Here is a 19,558-nt window from a genome sequence, read left to right on the forward strand (position 1 = left end):
CATCTTTAAACAAAGTCGGCCAAAAGAAACCTGCTTGAAAAATATGAGTTGTTGTCTTTTCTCCACCATAGTGTCCTCCATAAGCTGTTGAGTGGCAATCTCTCAAGATCCCCCCCGTTTCGATGTAAGGAATACATCTCCTGATGATTTGGTCAGCTCCTTGTCAAAAAAGAAATGGCTCATCCCACATATACCACTTCACCTCATGAAGAAACTTCTTCCTTTGAGCATACGACAAGTCGGGAGGCATGATATTACTCACAAGGTAGTTCACAATGTCTGCAAACCACGGTTCTTCCTCTTTCACTCCAAACAACTACTCATCGGGAAAAGACTCATTAATCAAAAATTTATCTTGTGAAGTAGTCATTGAGTCCTCTAAACGCGAGAGATGATCGGCGACTTGATTTTCAGTCCCTTTTCTGTCCTTGATCTCTAATTCAAACTCCTGAAGTAAAAGAACCCATCTAATCAATCTAGGCTTCGAGTCCTTCTTCGAGACGAGATATCGAATAACAGTGTGACCAGTGAAAACTGTCACCTTCGTCCCAAGCAGATAAGATAAAAATTTCTCATAACAATAGACAATAGCCTAAATTTCTTTCTCAGTAGTGGTGTATTTCAGTTGAGCACCATTAAGAGTCTTACTAGCATAGTAGACTACATGAAATATGTTGTTCTTTCTTTGCCCAAGAACTGCTCCAACTGTATAGGTACTTGCATCACACATCATTTCAAAAGGTTTAGACCAATCATGTGCAGTTATGACAGGTGTCGTAATCAAACTCTTCTTTAGTGTCTCGAAAACAACAAGGCACTCGTCATCAAACTTGAAAGGAACATCTTTCTCTAGAAGATTGCACAAAGGCTTAGAAATTTTTGAGAAGTCCTTGATGAACCGCCTATAAAAACCCGCAAGACCAAGAAAACTGCGAATTCCCTTTACATAAATTGGTGGAGGAAGATTTTCAATAACCCCCATCTTGGCTTTGTCCATCTCAAGACCTTTACTAGAAACCTTGTGACCCAGAATGATGCCTTGGCACACCATAAAATGACATTTCTCATAATTGAGAACCAAATTGGTTTCAACGTACCTTTTCAACAGTAACCCAAGATTGTGCAAGCATTCATCATAAGAAGTTCCACAGACCGAGAAATCGTCCATGAACACTTCTACATTATTTTCAATCATATCAGAGAAGATAACCATCATGCATCTCTGAAAAGCGGCTGGTGTTCCACATAGTCCAAAAGAAACTCTTCGGAATGCAAAAGTACCAAAAGGACATGTAAATGTAGTTTTCTCCTGATCTTCTGGAGCAATAAAAATCTGATTATATCCTGAATAGCCATCCCAAAGATAGTAGTAATCATGCCCAGCCAATCTATCAAGCATCTGATCAATGAAAGGAAGCTGGAAGTGATCCTTCCTTGTAGCCTTGTTCAGCTTCCTATAATCCATGCAAACTCTCCACCCCGTGACTGTTCGTGTAGGAATAAGCTCACTCTTCTCATTTTCTACCACAGTGATACCACCTTTCTTTGGCGCCCACTGAACTGGGCTCACCCATAAACTGTCAAAAATGGGATAGATGATCCCTGCATCTAGCCACTTGAGGATTTCCTTCTTCACAACCTCTTTCATGATCGGATTTAGCCTTCTCTATTGCTCAACAGTAGGCTTGCTTCCTTCCTCTAACAGAATTTTATGCATGCAATAAGAAGGGCTGATTCCCTTGATATCTACCATAGTCCAACCAATTGACGATTTGAATTCTCTAAGAAATCTCAAAAGCTTCTCCTCGTCGCTACTTGAAAGGTCAAATGCAATAATAACAGGTAAAGTAGGTGCATCACCTTAAAACGCATACCTCAAATGTTTAGGTAAAGGCTTAAGCTCAAGAGTAGGATCTTCCTCAATAGATGACTTGAGGCGCTTTGGAGAACTTTTCAGCTCCTCCAATCCAAGAGATTCAAAAGGCATATTCATCTTTCGCTTCCATGGAGAAGCATTAAAATATTGCAAGTGCTCTTCACCTTCATCATCTTCACTATCGGAATTCCCCATCAAGGCATTTTCTAAGGCATCGGACCTTAGCAATCGATCAAGTTCGGAATTAACCACATAATTGACCATCTCCACCTTAAAACACTCCTCATTTTCCGTAGGGAATTTCATAACATTGAACACATTAAAACTTACATTCTTATCCAGCACTCGCATGGTGAGCTCACCTTTCTGCACATCTATCAAAGTTCGTCCAGTAGCTAAGAAAGGTCTTCCCAAGATTATGGGAATCTTCTTATCCTCCTTGAAATCAAGAACTACAAAATCAGCAGGAAAGATGAGTTTATCCGCCTTGACCAAGACATTCTCCACAATACCTCACGGATATGTAATAGAACGGTCCGCCAACTGCAAAGTCATATAAGTAGGTTTAGGATCAGGTAAGTCGAACTTCTTGAAGATTGATAGAGGCATCAGATTGATGCTAGCTCCCAAGTCATATAAGCATTTGTCAAATGACACTTTTCTAATAGTGCAAGGAATAGTGAAGCTCCCAGAATCTTTAAGCTTCGGAGGTAATTTCTATTGCAGCACAACACTGCATTCCTCCGTGAGAGCAACTGTAACGACCGAGGAATTACGCTTGTATTATATTATAATAATAATAAATTATGTGTATTATTATGTGATTAAATGTGTTAAGTCGTTGAACCCTAACTGCTATGTGTTATGTGTTGGTTGTTTTGATCCAAACGTGTTTTGGATATTTATTGAGCGTTCTATCGTCAGTTATATATATTATATCAAAACCTGTACAGCTCAAAACTATGTTTTAAAAGCCCGTATTTCAAACAAAATCATTGGCCCTATTTTGCCAAAAATGCCCTATACCGTATCGCTATTCTGAACCCCTAGACGTTTTACAAATTGACCTTTTTCGCGGAAAACGACTTTTCCGGACCCCTTCGGGTACCAAAAACCCCACAAAAATCACATTCTTATATTTATATGATTATGAAATTATCATATATCATTTTTCTTTGTATTTTTGTATTTTTCACAAATTTTTGGGAATTTTTAGTATTTATTTTGTATTTATTGGATATTTAAAAATTCATTATTAATACCCAAAAATTATAAAAATTGGGGCCAAATATTTTTATTAGGAGTGTAATTAGACCCTTAATTTTACTTAGGGGTATTATTTTCATAAATATAAATACCTGAATTATTATTAATTAAATCAGTTAATTACAATTAAAAATCAGAAAAAAAAAAAGAAAAAGAAAAAGAAAGGGAATTAGGGTTAGGGTTTGTGAAGAACAGAGCAGGAGGATCAAAGGCGATTTTGATCGTGATTCCGGAGTCCAAATCGAGCGTGTGAGTATTCGTTTTGAAGCTTATGATCTGTAGTTTTCAATTATGTGATTCTTTTTAACGTTTGATTGATCGAATTGAAAGTTGTTATTTTCGGGTTTTAATCGCGAATTCGGGTTTGATTTTCTGTGTGTTGTTTGATGTTTTGGTTGTTAGAGTCGTTTAGATCGTTGATTTTGGAGTCGATTGACACCAGTTTCGTCAAATTTGGTTAACGTTTGGAGGAACTCGGTTTTCCGATGAAGTTCATCGGAGAACTTCGACTTGTGGTCGGAGATGGCGGAGGGGGGATTATCTGATGGTGGTGACGCTGTGGGTCGACGGCTGAAACTCTAGGGAATCGAACGGAGTCAAAAAGGAGGAGAAACGATGATCAGGAGGCTCGTTTTTCGCCTCGCCGGAACCCGTCGCCGTCGCCGGATTCTGGGACGGTGACGGCTGTTCTTCATGACCCGATAACCCGAGGTCGACCCGGTTTGCAACCCGGAAACGACCCGGGTTTGATCCCCTCAACCCTGAAACCATTTCCAGATTTTTGTTTCTGGATTTTCTATTATTTAATTTATATTTTATAAATCAGAAAATCATTTTATTAATTCTAATAATTAATTAAAAATTAGTTTTATATTCTAAAAAATAGTATTATTAATTTCTAAATTATTTTATTGATTTATAAATTCGAATTTAATTATTTAATTAATTATTTAATTATTTATCTAATTATTTATTAGTTATCTAATTAATTAATAATTAGGTATTTAATTAATAATTAGGTAATTAATTAATAAATAAGGATTAAAAATAATTAAATAATATGATTAATAATTCGATAATTAGTTATTATTACGAATAATGATTCGATAATGAGAATTATTATTCGAGCGATAGTTATTCGAATAATATTGTAGTGATTATTTGTATCGTATAATTAAATACCGATAATTAATTGATTAACGAATCGTTTAAATTCCAATAATAATATATTAGTTCGGTAATATTCGAGAATAGTGTGTAGCTCGTATTTATACGAGAAATTAATCGTTGAGTTAGATTATAATTCGAGCACATAGTAGATATTCGATAAATAGCGTATCTGTTAATAGAATCGATTGATTATTTGTAAATAATCGATCTAATTGAATAAATATCGATAAGTTATAAATATTATAATAAATTGTGATTAATCTTGATAATTAGAGATTTATTATTTTAGAATATTAAATAAGCAATTATTAATTATTTATTTATTCAATATTTAAAAAGTGATTAATTATTTCGATAATTAATCACATAATTTTCAATAAATCGTAACTTCTTCGTTTTAACTCCAAAAATTATAAAAAAATTATTTTTGACTTTGATTTTTCTTAAATAATTATTTAAAAATTATTTTGGGATTTAAAAGGTTGTAATAATTATCTATATTGAATAATAAATTGAATTATCAGTGTTTAATTCATAACAATTCAACCGTTAGTCCGATTTAAGTGAAACGAAGACCTCTAGACTCAGAAAAATGAGACGAATCCAATAAAAATAGTTGTAAGTTATAATTTCTTCTGAAAAAGAGTGGTTTGGTGATAATTGATAGTTCGAAGGTCCTAGTAGGGATATAATTGAGCCGAATAAATCCCGAAAAATTATAATAAAATCAGATAAGACTAGTAATGCAGGTATAAGCCTAGAATTGATTCTAAAAATAATTATAAATCTAGAAATTAATTGTGTGCTTTACGTGTTACGTGTTATATGTGATTATGTGCATAAATGTGTTGTGTAAATATATGTATATATATGCGAGTCAGATAGAAACGCATGGGTAGACTGATAAGGTTGCGTGATATCAATTAAAGATACACGTATGTAGTAAATTATCTAAACACCTATCTTTCCATGATTTGTTCAGTGTTAGCAAGGCAGAGCAAGCTAGGGTCAAAAGGCAGTAAGTTAAACCAGGTTAAGTACGCGCAAGGCAAGTTTTTCCCCCTATTCTAAATTCAGAATAGTGATTTATATTTCCTTTCTATCATATCAATTCTCTTTGATAATTATTGTTCATATACACTGTTACCCATTTATTATCACTTGTTCCATTTCATTTCAATTCTTGATTTACCCAATTTATTGAATTCCCTGTTCATATTTCAATTCCTTTACCCTATATATATTCTGGTATATCCTGGTGTTGGGATATATCAATAGCATACCGATTGTTCCGGATGCTCAGCCTTGGACTGGATGGTTACTATAAAGGCTGGGTTTTTCCCAGACCATTAATTAATAGGCCATAGTTGCCTGAGTACTCCTTATGTTGGTTGGGTCTATGCAGTTGGGTATAGATCCGCACTATATTCTGACTGATCAGCAGATTATAGTGCATATGTTGGTTCTTGTTTCCAGTCTTGTTCATTTGGCACTCGCCATCATTGGCAAATTATTATCATATACAGATACATATGGTTGTTCAAACCAGCAGCTTATTGGTTCATTTATTTCTCTCTCTTTATAATATATATATATATATTGTTGCAGGCTTGTTGAGCAATTTTGGCTCATTTCTTTTATTGTCACTCCTATTGTTTTACAGTTAAGGTAGAGAATGAAACCCATCAGGACCCGCATAGTCAAGAAGCGAGTCAAGCAGCGGGACCCTCTTATACCAAGAGTGTTCCTTCCTATTCCCGAAGAGAGCTTTGAATTGCCAGATCAGGTGTAGCAGGATAAGTAGTAATGTTGGGTTGAATAAGAGTTTTGTGTAGTTTGAATAAAGGATTGCGTAGTGAAACTGTAGATAGAATAAAGTTTTGTAATAAAAAGAGTTCTTGAGACAGGTTTTATTTAGTTGGGTTTGTAATAAAGTGTAGTGCATGATTCTTGTTTCCAAACTCAACCCTTAAAAGATCCTAAGTAGTGATAGTTCGGGGTAATTATTATATTAATATTCCGCTTGTGCAGGTATAGTTGGTAATTGTTGTTAATAATGCCCCAAATCTATACCCCGGATTTGGAGGGTGTTATAGTTGGCATCAGAGCTTAGGATTGACCTTGGAAAACAAGAATGTTAGGGTTAAGATAAGATAGGAAAATAAGATAGGATGAGGGTAAGAGTGTTAGGATTGTTTGTCTATGTGATTAGAAGTTATGAGTTATAGGATTGTGATTTGATTGTTTTGTGTTATTATTTTTATGTATATTAGATGGCTTCTTTATCATCATCTACGGAGAGGACCGAGACAGATCCAGTGGATGCACATGTAGTAGCCCCAGTGTCAGAGCAGATATTACCTCTATTGCCACCTGAGCCAGCACCAGAGATACCACTTCCCCCGGAGGTACCAGGTTTTGCAGATTATTTTCCATATTTTGAGCCAGAGATACCAGATTTTCCACCATTAGAGTTTCCGATGTTCGATATTCCTGATATGGTTGATCTTCCGCAGTGGGAGGATTTAGAGCCTCAGATTCCTATGCCACCAGTTGAGATTCCAGAGATGCCACCGATGGAGCCAGAGGCAGAGCCGCCTGTGTATGCGCCTATGGAGCAGCCTGTCTTAATTCCTGCCCCATTAGCCATTTATGCACCTGTTCCAGGAGTGTATCAGTTTCCTCAGCCAGAGTTTATGGATGAGATCGTGGTAGATGGACCATTACCTTCTCGAGGTTCCAGCACTGATCTTCATGAGCATCATACCGTGACTTACCAGCGCTTTCAGGTAGAGAGGGAGGAGAGGATCAGATGGCAGAACCAGTGTAGAGAGATCCTTGGATTGTATGAGACACAGACGGATGGTCCTGTCAGAGCATTACGACCGGATTATATACTGAGAGAGAGACTACATCATATTCACCGGGTTAGTTCGCAGCAGCTTACTGATTTGAGACAGCAGGATCTTAGTGCGGAGACAGCATATCGCAGAGCCTTGGGACTTACCGAGGCAGTACTAGAGGCAGTGCGGGAGGAGTTGAGCCACGTACCACCAGGATTTTGAGACCAGCAGATCGATGAGTGTTGTATTATGTATATTTTGTAGATAGAGGCAGCATAGTATTGTATGACTAGTTTGTATGAGTGTAGCTACTGACTCTGACTGATAGTAGTAGCAGTACGACTGTTATATCATAGGATTTTGTATCAAGCACTGACACCTGTAGCTGGTGTTCTACCTATATATATATATGAGATAATCTTTTGCACGTTTTCTTTATTTTATTTCCAGTCATTTAAGCATTTACATTTATTTCAGTACCATTGCATATTTACAAATGTAGTTTTATTCACGATCATGTTGTAAAAAAAAAAAAAAAATATTTTTAAAACATATCATACTGTTTTATCTATTCAGTTATTTAATAAGTTATTTTATTTTCTCGAATCGACTGTTTTAATATATGTTTAATATACTGTTATTAAATAAGATCCATTATTTATTTACCAGAAAAATGGCACCTAAGAGAAAAGCGCAGCCCGACTCATCGAATGGAAACACCGAGGGCCAAAAATTTAATAAACAGATGGATCAGATGTTTAATCTCATGCAACAACAGATGTTGATGATGCAGCAACAAATGCAGCAGCAGCAACAGCAGTTCCAGCAACAGATGTTACAGCAAGCCGCTCATCCAGGACATCAAATACCACCAGCAGCACCTACGACTACTTTTAAGCAATTTCAGTCGGTGAAGCCACCGGAATTTATGGGTTCCACAGATCCTACAAAAGCGAGATCTTGGCTGAAAGAGATGGAAAAGGCTTTTTCGTTGGTAAAGGTTGAGGAAGAGCAGAAGACAGATTTCGCTAGCTATTTTCTAAAAGGTGAAGCTAATTACTGGTGGGAATCAAAGAAAGCTTTGGAAGAAGGTGTGGTGACCTGGAACAGATTCACTGATCTTTTCTTGGAGAAATATTTTCCTCGTTTTATGAAGAACCAGATGGAGATCAAGTTCCTGGAGCTGAAACAAGACAACTTATCGGTTGCGGATTATGAAACCAAGTTTACTGAATTGGCAAGGTTTGTTCCAGAGCAGGTGGATACGGACGAAAAGTGGGCCAAGAGATTTCAGCAAGGACTAAAACCATGGATTCGTAGCAGGGTAGCTGTGTTTGAATTGACAACTTATACGGCTGTTGTTCAGAAGGCTATGATTATTGAAGGAGAAAGCGAAGCAGCTCAGAAAGAGAAAGGACCAGGGAAATTTCAGAATCGTTTTAACAAAAGGCCGGGATTTCAAGCTCGGGGAAAAGTAAATTTCAAAAGGCCAGAGCAAAACAACCAGAGGATGGGTAATCGACTACCTGCCCCAACTCAGCAAAGGCTTATTCGACTGCCTATACCTGATTGCAGAACGTGTGGTAGAAAGCATACAGGAGTTTGCAACAAGCTAAATGTTACGTGTTTCAAGTGCAAGCAAAGGGGACACTATTCTGGAGAATGTCCAATGGGAAAGGCAGAAGTTACTTGTTTCCAATGTGGGAGAAAAGGACATATCGCCAAAGACTGCAGAGGAATTGCAATGGCTGCCAGTATTCCAAGAGTTTTAGCATTACCTCCACCTCCACTACCACAGCAAAATCAGCCCAGAGCAAGGACTTTCAACATGTCAATGAAGGAAGCGGTACAGAGTCCTAATGTGGTTGCAGGTACACTTCCTGTAAATTCCGTAAATGCTTTAGTATTGATTGATTCAGGAGCTACTAGATCTTTTATTTCTGAAGCCTTTATCTCTAAGATAGAGTGTGAGATTCAGTGGTTGGATGAAGTGTTAGTCATAAAATTAGCAAATAATGATCAGGTTGCAGTAGATCGAGTATGTCCGAGCTGTGATATTGAGATAGGGAGATGTCATTTTTCAGTTGATTTGATACCTTTTAGGTTAGGGGAGTTTGATTTTATTTTAGGAATGGATTGGCTGTCTAGTAATAATGCTCAAATTGACTGTGCGAATAAGAGAGTGAAATTACAAACTGAAGAAAATGAAACGGTAATATTTAAAGGTGAGAAGCAAAAACAGAAATTCCTATCAATGATGCAGATGAGAAGATTGCTACGTCAAGGATGTCAAGCTTATTTAGCCTATGTACGGGATGTTGATAAGGGAAATTTGAAGATTGAAGATATACCTGTAGTTTGTGAATTTCTTGATGTTTTTCCGGACGAATTACCAAGGCTTCCACCAGATCGAGAAATCGAATTCACTATTGACTTGACGCCAGGGACTGAACCAATTTCGAAAGCTCCATATCGAATGGCACCTGTTGAAATGAGGGAATTAGCAAAGCAGTTGCAAGAACTTCTTGACAAAGGAATTATAAGGCCAAGTGTATCCCCATGGGGTGCGCCAGTATTGTTCGTGAAAAAGAAGGATGGTAGTATGCGATTGTGTATTGATTATCGTGAGCTGAACAAGTTAACTATCAAGAATAAATATCCTTTACCTCGCATTGATGATTTATTTGATCAACTAAAAGGAGCAGCATGGTTTTTGAAAATTGACTTACGATCAGGCTATCATCAGTTAAAGATCAAGGCCGAAGATATTCCAAAGACAGCGTTTAGAACAAGGTACGGACACTATGAATTTCTTGTGATGGCTTTTGGATTGACAAATGCACCTGCAGCGTTTATGGATTTGATGAATCGAATATTCAAAAAGTATTTGGATAAGTTTATCATTATATTTATTGATGACATTTTGATCTATTCAAAGACGGAAGAAGAGCATGCAGCGCAATTAAGAACGACATTGGAAATATTACGGAAGGAGCAGCTTTATGCAAAATTTTCCAAATGCGAATTTTGGTTGAAAGAAGTGCAGTTTTTAGGGCACATCATCAGCAGAGAAGGCATTCAAGTTGATCCAGCAAAGATTGAAGCTGTGTTGATTTGGGAAAGACCAAAGACGCCGACAGAGGTTCGAAGTTTCTTAGGTTTGGCAGGATATTATCGAAGATTTGTCAAAGATTTTGCGAAGATAGCTACACCGCTGACCAAGTTAACTCGACAAAGTGAAAAGTTCGAATGGAATAGTAAGTGTGAAGAAAGTTTTCAAGAGTTGAAGAATCGGTTGGTGACGGCACCAGTGTTAGTATTGCCAGACGAGCAAGGAAATTTTGTTATCTACAGTGACGCTTCATATCGTGGTTTAGGATGTGTGTTGATGCAACATGGTAACGTCATTGCATATGCGTCGAGACAACTTAAACCTCATGAACAGAAATATCCTATGCATGATCTGGAATTAGCAGCAATTGTATTTGCATTGAAGCTGTGGAGACATTATCTGTACGGTGAAAAATGTGAAATCTACACAGATCATAAAAGTCTGAAGTATATCTTCACGCAAAAGGAACTAAACATGCGACAACGTCGATGGCTGGAATTGATTAAAGATTACGATGTTACAATCAGTTATCATCCAGGAAAAGCAAATGTTGTAGCAGATGCGCTAAGCAGAAAAGAAAGATTGAATCGGTTGACTTCATGCGAAGAATTGGCCAGGGAATTCGACAAATTGGAAATCGAAATTCGTATTCCTAATGAATCTGCAGAAACTATCTACGCTATGACTTTTCAACCAGAATTGCTGGAAAAGATTCGCCGTTGTCAAGAAGAAGTGATGAGTCAAGACGACAACTTAACAGGAGAAGAGATTACAACTCAGAAAGATAATGAAGGAATTTTACATTTTGTGTCAAGAATCTGGATCCCTAACGTGGCAGAATTAAAAGAAGAAGTTATGCGAGATGCACACAATTCGAAGTATTCCATTCATCCAGGAAGCACGAAAATGTATCGCGATTTGAAGAAAAACTTTTGGTGGCCGAATATGAAGAAGGAGATAGCAGAATGGGTGAGTAAATGCTACACATGCCAGCGAGTTAAAGTAGAACACCAACGTCCGAGTGGGTTATTGCAACCATTAGACATTCCAGAATGGAAATGGGAACATCTAGCGATGGATTTTGTGGTAGGACTACCGAGGACTAGGGCAAATCATGATGCGATATGGGTAATCATTGACAGACTTACGAAGTCGGCACATTTTCTACCAATTAATGAAAGATTTTCGCTCGACAAATTAGTGCACATGTATCTCAAAGAAATTGTGATGCGTCATGGAGTACCAGTATCAATTGTATCGAATCGAGATCCTCGTTTCAATTCAAGATTTTGGAGACAATTCCAAGAATGTCTAGGAACGAAGTTGAATATGAGTACAGCTTATCATCCGCAAACTGACGGCCAAAGTGAAAGGACAATTCAAACAATTGAAGACATGCTACGAGTTTGTGCGATCAATTTTGAAGGCAGTTGGGATGAACATTTACCCCTAGTGGAATTTTCTTATAATAATAGCTATCACGCCAGTATTGGAATGCCACCGTATGAAGCATTATATGGGAGGAAATGCAGATCACCCGTGCATTGGGATGAAGTCGGAGAACGCAAGATTTTGGGTCCAGAATTAATTCAGCAGACAAAAGAAAAGATTAATCTTATTCGAAAACGAATCGAGGCAGCACAAAACAGACAAAGCGGATATGCAAACCAAGCCAGGAAAGATATGGACTATCAGGAAGGAGAACACGTATTGCTCAAAATATCGCCATGGAAAGGATTGACCAGATTTGGCAATAAAGGGAAATTGAAGCCACGATACGTTGGACCATTTGAGATTTTGAAGAAAATTGGGAAGGTTGCATACGAATTAGCTCTACCACCCCATATGCAGCACATTCACAACGTATTTCATGTATCTATGCTTAAGAGGTATAATCCTGATACAAGGCATGTAATAGAGTATGAACCAGTAGAGCTTCAGGCAGATTTGTCATATGTAGAACAGCCAATAAGAATTCAGATAGGCAAGAGAGGGTATTAAGAAATAAGTCTGTGTCATTAATGAGAGTTTTATGGAGAAACCCAGTGGTTGAAGAATCAACCTGGGAGCTTGAAAGTGAAATGCTAGAAAAGTATCCTCAGTTATTTGCATAATTAGATTCTGAGGACAGAATCTTGTTAAGGGGGGGAGAATGTAACGACCGAGGAATTACGCTTGTATTATATTATAATAATAATAAATTATGTGTATTATTATGTGATTAAATGTGTTAAGTCGTTGAACCCTAACTGCTATGTGTTATGTGTTGGTTGTTTTGATCCAAACGTGTTTTGGATATTTATTGAGCGTTCTATCATCAGTTATATATATTATATCAAAACCTGTATAGCTCAAAACTATGTTTTAAAAGCCCGTATTTCAAACAAAATCATTGGCCCTATTTTGCCAAAAATGCCCTATACCGTATCGCTATTCTGAACCCCTAGACGTTTTACAAATTGACCTTTTTCGCGAAAAACGACTTTTCCGGACCCCTTCGGGTACCAAAAACCCCACAAAAATCACATTCTTATTTTTATATGATTATGAAATTATCATATATCATTTTTCTTTGTATTTTTGTATTTTTCACAAATTTTTGGAAATTTTTAGTATTTATTTTGTATTTATTGGATATTTAAAAATTTATTATTAATACCCAAAAATTATAAAAATTGGGGCCAAATATTTTTATTAGGAGTGTAATTAGACCCTTAATTTTACTTAGGGGTATTATTTTCATAAATATAAATACCTGAATTATTATTAATTAAATCAGTTAATTACAATTAAAAATCAGAAAAAAAAAGAAAAAAAAAAGAAAGGGAATTGGGGTTAGGGTTTGTGAAGAACAGAGCAGGAGGATCAAAGGCGATTTTGATCGTGATTCCGGAGTCCAAATCGAGCGTGTGAGTATACGTTTTGAAGCTTATGATCTGTAGTTTTCAATTATGTGATTCTTTTTAACGTTTGATTGATCGAATTGAAAGTTGTTATTTTCGGGTTTTAATCGCGAATTCGGGTTTGATTTTCTGTGTGTTGTTTGATGTTTTGGTTGTTAGAGTCGTTTAGATCGTTGATTTTGGAGTCGATTGACACCAGTTTCGTCAAATTTGGTTAACGTTTGGAGGAACTCGGTTTTCCGATGAAGTTCATCGGAGAACTTCGACTTGTGGTCGGAGATGGCGGAGGGGGGATTATCTGATGGTGGTGACGCTGTGGGTCGACGGCTGAAACTCTAGGGAATCGAACGGAGTCAAAAAGGAGGAGAAACGATGATCAGGAGGCTCGTTTTTCGCCTCGCCGGAACCCGTCGCCGTCGCCGGATTCTGGGACGGTGACGGCTGTTCTTCATGACCCGATAACCCGAGGTCGACCCGGTTTGCAACCCGGAAACGACCCGGGTTTGATCCCCTCAACCCTGAAACCATTTCCAGATTTTTGTTTCTGGATTTTCTATTATTTAATTTATATTTTATAAATCAGAAAATCATTTTATTAATTCTAATAATTAATTAAAAATTAGTTTTATATTCTGAAAAATAGTATTATTAATTTCTAAATTATTTTATTGATTTATAAATTTGAATTTAATTATTTAATTAATTATTTAATTATTTATCTAATTATTTATTAGTTATCTAATTAATTAATAATTAGGTAATTAATTAATAATTAGGTAATTAATTAATAAATAAGGATTAAAAATAATTAAATAATATGATTAATAATTCGATAATTAGTTATTATTACGAATAATGATTCGATAATGAGAATTATTATTCGAGCGATAGTTATTCGAATAATATTGTAGTGATTATTTGTATCGTATAATTAAATACCGATAATTAATTGATTAACGAATCGTTTAAATTCCAATAATAATATATTAGTTCGGTAATATTCGAGAATAGTGTGTAGCTCGTATTTATACGAGAAATTAATCGTTGAGTTAGATTATAATTCAAGCACATAGTAGATATTCGATAAATAGCGTATCTGTTAATAGAATCGATTGATTATTTGTAAATAATCGATCTAATTGAATAAATATCGATAAGTTATAAATATTATAATAAATTGTGATTAATCCTGATAATTAGAGATTTATTATTTTAGAATATTAAATAAGCAATTATTAATTACTTATTAGTTATTTATTTATTCAATATTTAAAAAGTGATTAATTATTTCGATAATTAATCACATAATTTTCAATAAATCGTAACTTCTTCGTTTTAACTCCAAAAATTATAAAAAAATTATTTTTGACTTTGATTTTTCTTAAATAATTATTTAAAAATTATTTTAGGATTTAAAAGGTTGTAATAATTATCTATATTGAATAATAATTTGAATTATCAGTGTTTAATTCATAACAATTCAACCGTTAGTCCGATTTAAGTGAAACGAAGACCTCTAGACTCAGAAAAATGAGACGAATCCAATAAAAATAGTTGTAAGTTATAATTTCTTCTGAAAAAGAGTGGTTTGGTGAAAATTGATAGTTCGAAGGTCCTAGTAGGGATATAATTGAGCCGAATAAATCCCGAAAAATTATAATAAAATCAGATAAGACTAGTAATGCAGGTATAAGCCTAGAATTGATTCTAAAAATAATTATAAATCTAGAAATTAATTGTGTGCTTTACGTGTTACGTGTTATATGTGATTATGTGCATAAATGTGTTGTGTAAATATATGTATATATATGCGAGTCAGATAGAAACGCATGGGTAGACTGATAAGGTTGCGTGATATCAATTAAAGATACACGTATGTAGTAAATTATCTAAACACCTATCTTTCCATGATTTGTTCAGTGTTAGCAAGGCAGAGCAAGCTAGGGTTAGAAGGCAGTAAGTTAAACCAGGTTAAGTACGCGCAAGGCAAGTTTTTCCCCCTATTCTAAATTCAGAATAGTGATTTATATTTCCTTTCTATCGTATCAATTCTCTTTGATAATTATTGTTCATATACACTGTTACCCATTTATTATCACTTGTTCCATTTCATTTCAATTCTTGATTTACCCAATTTATTGAATTTCCTGTTCATATTTCAATTCCTTTACCCTATATATATTCTGGTATATCCTGGTGTTGGGATATATCAATAGCATACCGATTGTTCCGGATGCTCAGCCTTGGACTGGATGGTTACTATAAAGGCTGGGTTTTTCCCAGACCATTAATTAATAGGCCATAGTTGCCTGAGTACTCCTTATGTTGGTTGGGTCTATGCAGTTGGGTATAGATTCGCACTATATTCTGACTGATCAGCAGATTATAGTGCATATGTTGGTTCTTATTTCCAGTCTTGTTCATTTGGCACTCGCAATCATTGGCAAATTATTATCATATACAGATACAGATGGTTGTTCAAACCAGCAGCTTATTGGTTCATTTATTTCTCTCTCTTTATAATATATATATATATATATATATATTGTTGCAGGCTTGTTGAGCAATTTTGGCTCATTTCTTTTATTGTCACTCCTATTGTTTTACAGTTAAGGTAGAGAATGAAACCCATCAGGACCCGCATAGTCAAGAAGCGAGTCAAGCAGCGGGACCCTCTTATACCAAGAGTGTTCCTTCCTATTCCCGAAGAGAGCTTTGAATTGCCAGATCAGGTGTAGCAGGATAAGTAGTAATGTTGGGTTGAATAAGAGTTTTGTGTAGTTTGAATAAAGGATTGCGTAGTGAAACTGTAGATAGAATAAAGTTTTGTAATAAAAAGAGTTCTTGAGACAGGTTTTATTTAGTTGGGTTTGTAATAAAGTGTAGTGCATGATTCTTGTTTCCAAACTCAACCCTTAAAAGATCCTGAGTAGTGATAGTTCGGGGTAATTATTATATTAATATTCCGCTTGTGCAGGTATAGTTGGTAATTGTTGTTAATAATGCCCCAAATCTATACCCCGGATTTGGAGGGTGTTATAGCAACAGTCTCTAAGTCATCAAGCTTGACCTTTCTAGAGAGAATACCTTTCATAAACTTCACGTAACTAGGCATTTTTTCAAGAGCTTCAGCGAAAGGTATGTTGATGTGAAATTTTTTGAACATCTCCAGAAACTTCTCAAACTGCCTATCCACCTTTTTCTTCTACAGCCTCTTAGGAAAAGGAGGTGGAGGATAGATCTGTTTCTCCCCTGTATTACCCTCAAAAGGAGTGTGCTCAACAGTAATCTTTCTTGGTTCTACTTCTGCTTCCTTCTGTACTCCTTCTTAAGCCTCAACTTTAGATTCTAGAGTCTTAGCTTTTTCAGGATTTGTAACCTTACCAGACCTCAATGTAATTGCCTTAACATGCTCTTTAGCTTCCTTCTTTCCCGGAACTTCAATATCACTTAGAAGCGTGCCAGGTTGACGATTCAGTAATGCATTATCAATCTGCCCAATCTGATTCTCCAAGGTCTTGATAGAAACAGCTTGGCTCTTACACATGAGCCTCAACTCCTTCAATTTATATTTTTCATTAGCTTGCGTTAACTACTGAAGTTGAAGTTATTTCCTAAGGGCATATTGCGGTTGTTGAAAACCAGGAGGGTTATACTGTTTTGCTGTGTATGGTTGATAAGGTTGTTGCACCGTATTCTGATTGTTGCTCCAGCTTGGGATGACAATTGGGTCGGATCGGATCGGGTATTGCAGAATCCATATCCAAACCCGAAAATTTTATCCATACCCGAACCCGACCCGAACCCGAAAAAGACCCGAAAATGAATACCCGAACCCGATCCATCGGATTTCAGATCTACTTCGGGTATACCCGAAACCCGAAATTTTTGAATTGGATATTCATACCCGAACCCGAAACCCGAACCCGAATCCGAAATCTCAAAATTTGTATAATTATTGATATTGCAAGTGTTTGGGACCGAACACGCGACTTGTAGAGAAAGAGTTTTAATGTGTCATCTTCAACCACTACACCACATCATTAATTGTGTTATTATATGTATAACTAATATTTAAAAAATCAACTCAATTGATACCCAGTTTTTTAGATTTATTACTAAAAGATGTTTTGTTAACCTTATAAACCTTATCACCCGTTTAAATGATTGAATAATCATATTTAATTAAACTTTATATCAGTTAATTTTTAACATAAATATAAAAATATATGTTTTAAAAATTATATAATAATATATATAATGTATATTATTAATATATATATATTATAATATTATAATATGTAATATATAAAATTCTAATATTATATATATAATTAATATATATATATAATAATTCGGGTTTTTTCGAATTTCGGGTTCGGATCCGGTTCGGATAGAGTTTCGGATTTCGGATCGGGTTTTGGATCGGTATACCTAATATCCAAATCCAAATCCAAAAATTTTCGGGTTTAAAAATTAAATCCATATCCAAATCCAAATCCAAAAAATCGGGTTCGGTAAATCCAAAATTTCGGGTTTCGGATCGGGTATCCGTCAGATCGGATTATTTTGCCATCCCTAGCTCCAGCTGAAGTTAGGATGATTGGGGTTATTGGGTTGATAAGTGGATGGAGCTTGCTGCTGTGATATCTTAAAGTTGCTCACAAATTGAGCTAATTCGCTAGAAATAGCACACTGCTCAGTTTCATGTGCCCCCGCATAAAGTTCATAAACACTAGTGATTTGATTAACTTCATAATTAGCCAAAAAGTCTACTTTCATCGTCAAAGCTTGAAGTTGAGCAGCTATTACAGTAGTTGTATCCACTTCCAGATTTCCTGCTACCTTGCCTTGCAATATTCCTTGTGTAGGATTCTGGTATTCATTAGCTGCCATTAGTTCAATCAACTCATAAACTTCATTATAGCTTTTGGCCCACAAGGCTCCATTAGACGCTGCATTGAGCATATGTCTAGACTGTGCACCCAAACCATTGTAGAAACAGTTTATAATCATCCAATCAGGCATGCCATGGTGTGGGCACTTCCTTAGTATCTCTTTATATCAATCCCAGGCCTCACACAGAGATTCTCCAGTTTGCTGTGCAAACTGAGTAAGAGCATTCCTGATTGCAGCAGTCTTCGCCATATGAAAGAATTTAATGAGAAACTTTTGAGCAAGATCCTCCCATTTGGTGATAGACCCTGGTGGTAGAGAATGTAACTAGCACTTTTCTTTATCCCAAAGGGAGATTGGGAAGAGTCACAGCTTGATAGCATCTTTAGTCACCCCATTGAACTTGAAAGTGTCACAGATCTCGATGAAATCCCTGATGTCATATTGGGGTCTTCTTTAGGAGAAACCCCAAACTGAACTGAGTTCTGTATCATCTGGATCGTGCTCGACTTGATCTCAAAAGTGTTAGCCGAGATGGCTGGTCTGATGATGCTCGACTGAATATCATTGATCTTAGGCTGAGAATAGTCCATCAACGCCTTAGGAATTTCTGCTTGGTCTCTCATCACTACTAAAGCTGGTTCCTCGACTTTCTGTTCTTCTTCTTCTACTTTCTCTTCGTCCTTAAAAACTTCCCTTCGAACCACTACAGCTTCCTCCTCGGCTTAATCCAGAGTTCTCTTACGAGCCCGCGAACGCGTATGCATACACGCTCGCTAGAGTACCTGAAGCACGACAAGGAAAAGAGTAGGTAAGTAACAATGTCCGAGTCAATGAACTTTAACGATCATTGATGACAAACTCATAAACTAAAAGTTAACACTGTGTCCCCAGCAACGGCGCCAAAAACTTGTTAGTCGCTAAACACGCGCTAATAATTCACGCAAGTATACGCGATCGCAAGTAATATAGAATTATTTATAGTTCGTTCCCACAGAGACTGGTTGTAATAACCCCAATTTTTGGAATTTTTTTTAAACCCTTATGAATAGTGATTTTGCTGATTATGCTGAATAAGAAAACTTTTCATACCACACTATGTAGGGGTTCTTCTATTGTTATTCTGAGATCTTATTAGTACTTTATATGGGATATAAGTGTATGTAAAGATCGTCAGAATCCAAATTCGAACATTTTGATTTTTCCCGAAAATCTACCAGATACAGAAAGAACTGAGTATAAGGTAATAAAATAAAAAGGATTTAAATTCAAGGATTATAAAAGAGGATCATAAAAGGAATATAATGTATTGAGAAAGGTTAAGGAAACCTAAGTAATAAGATCCCGGGTATGATCCCTCAAACGATAAACGAAAACGAAAGTTAAGCGAACCGCATAACAGATCAGCGGTCATTAGCCAAGTAATTAGGAGTTAATCAAGGGGTTAGTGGATGATGATGTCATCACACCAACAAGAGGAAGACAAGTGTAA

General features: G+C 36.1%; 1 non-coding gene across 1 annotated transcript; it reads left to right on the forward strand.

Annotated features, from left to right (window-relative positions):
• Positions 1–18,196: 18,196 nt before the first annotated feature.
• LOC141722891 (small nucleolar RNA R71) lies at positions 18,197–18,303 on the forward strand. Its single transcript, XR_012575889.1, has one exon. It is a non-coding gene; the product is annotated as a small nucleolar RNA R71 (small nucleolar RNA).
• Positions 18,304–19,558: the final 1,255 nt, after the last annotated feature.

Source organism: Apium graveolens, chromosome 4 (genome assembly GCF_009905375.1).
Source record: "Apium graveolens cultivar Ventura chromosome 4, ASM990537v1, whole genome shotgun sequence".
NCBI classification, from domain to species: Eukaryota; Viridiplantae; Streptophyta; class Magnoliopsida; order Apiales; family Apiaceae; genus Apium; species Apium graveolens.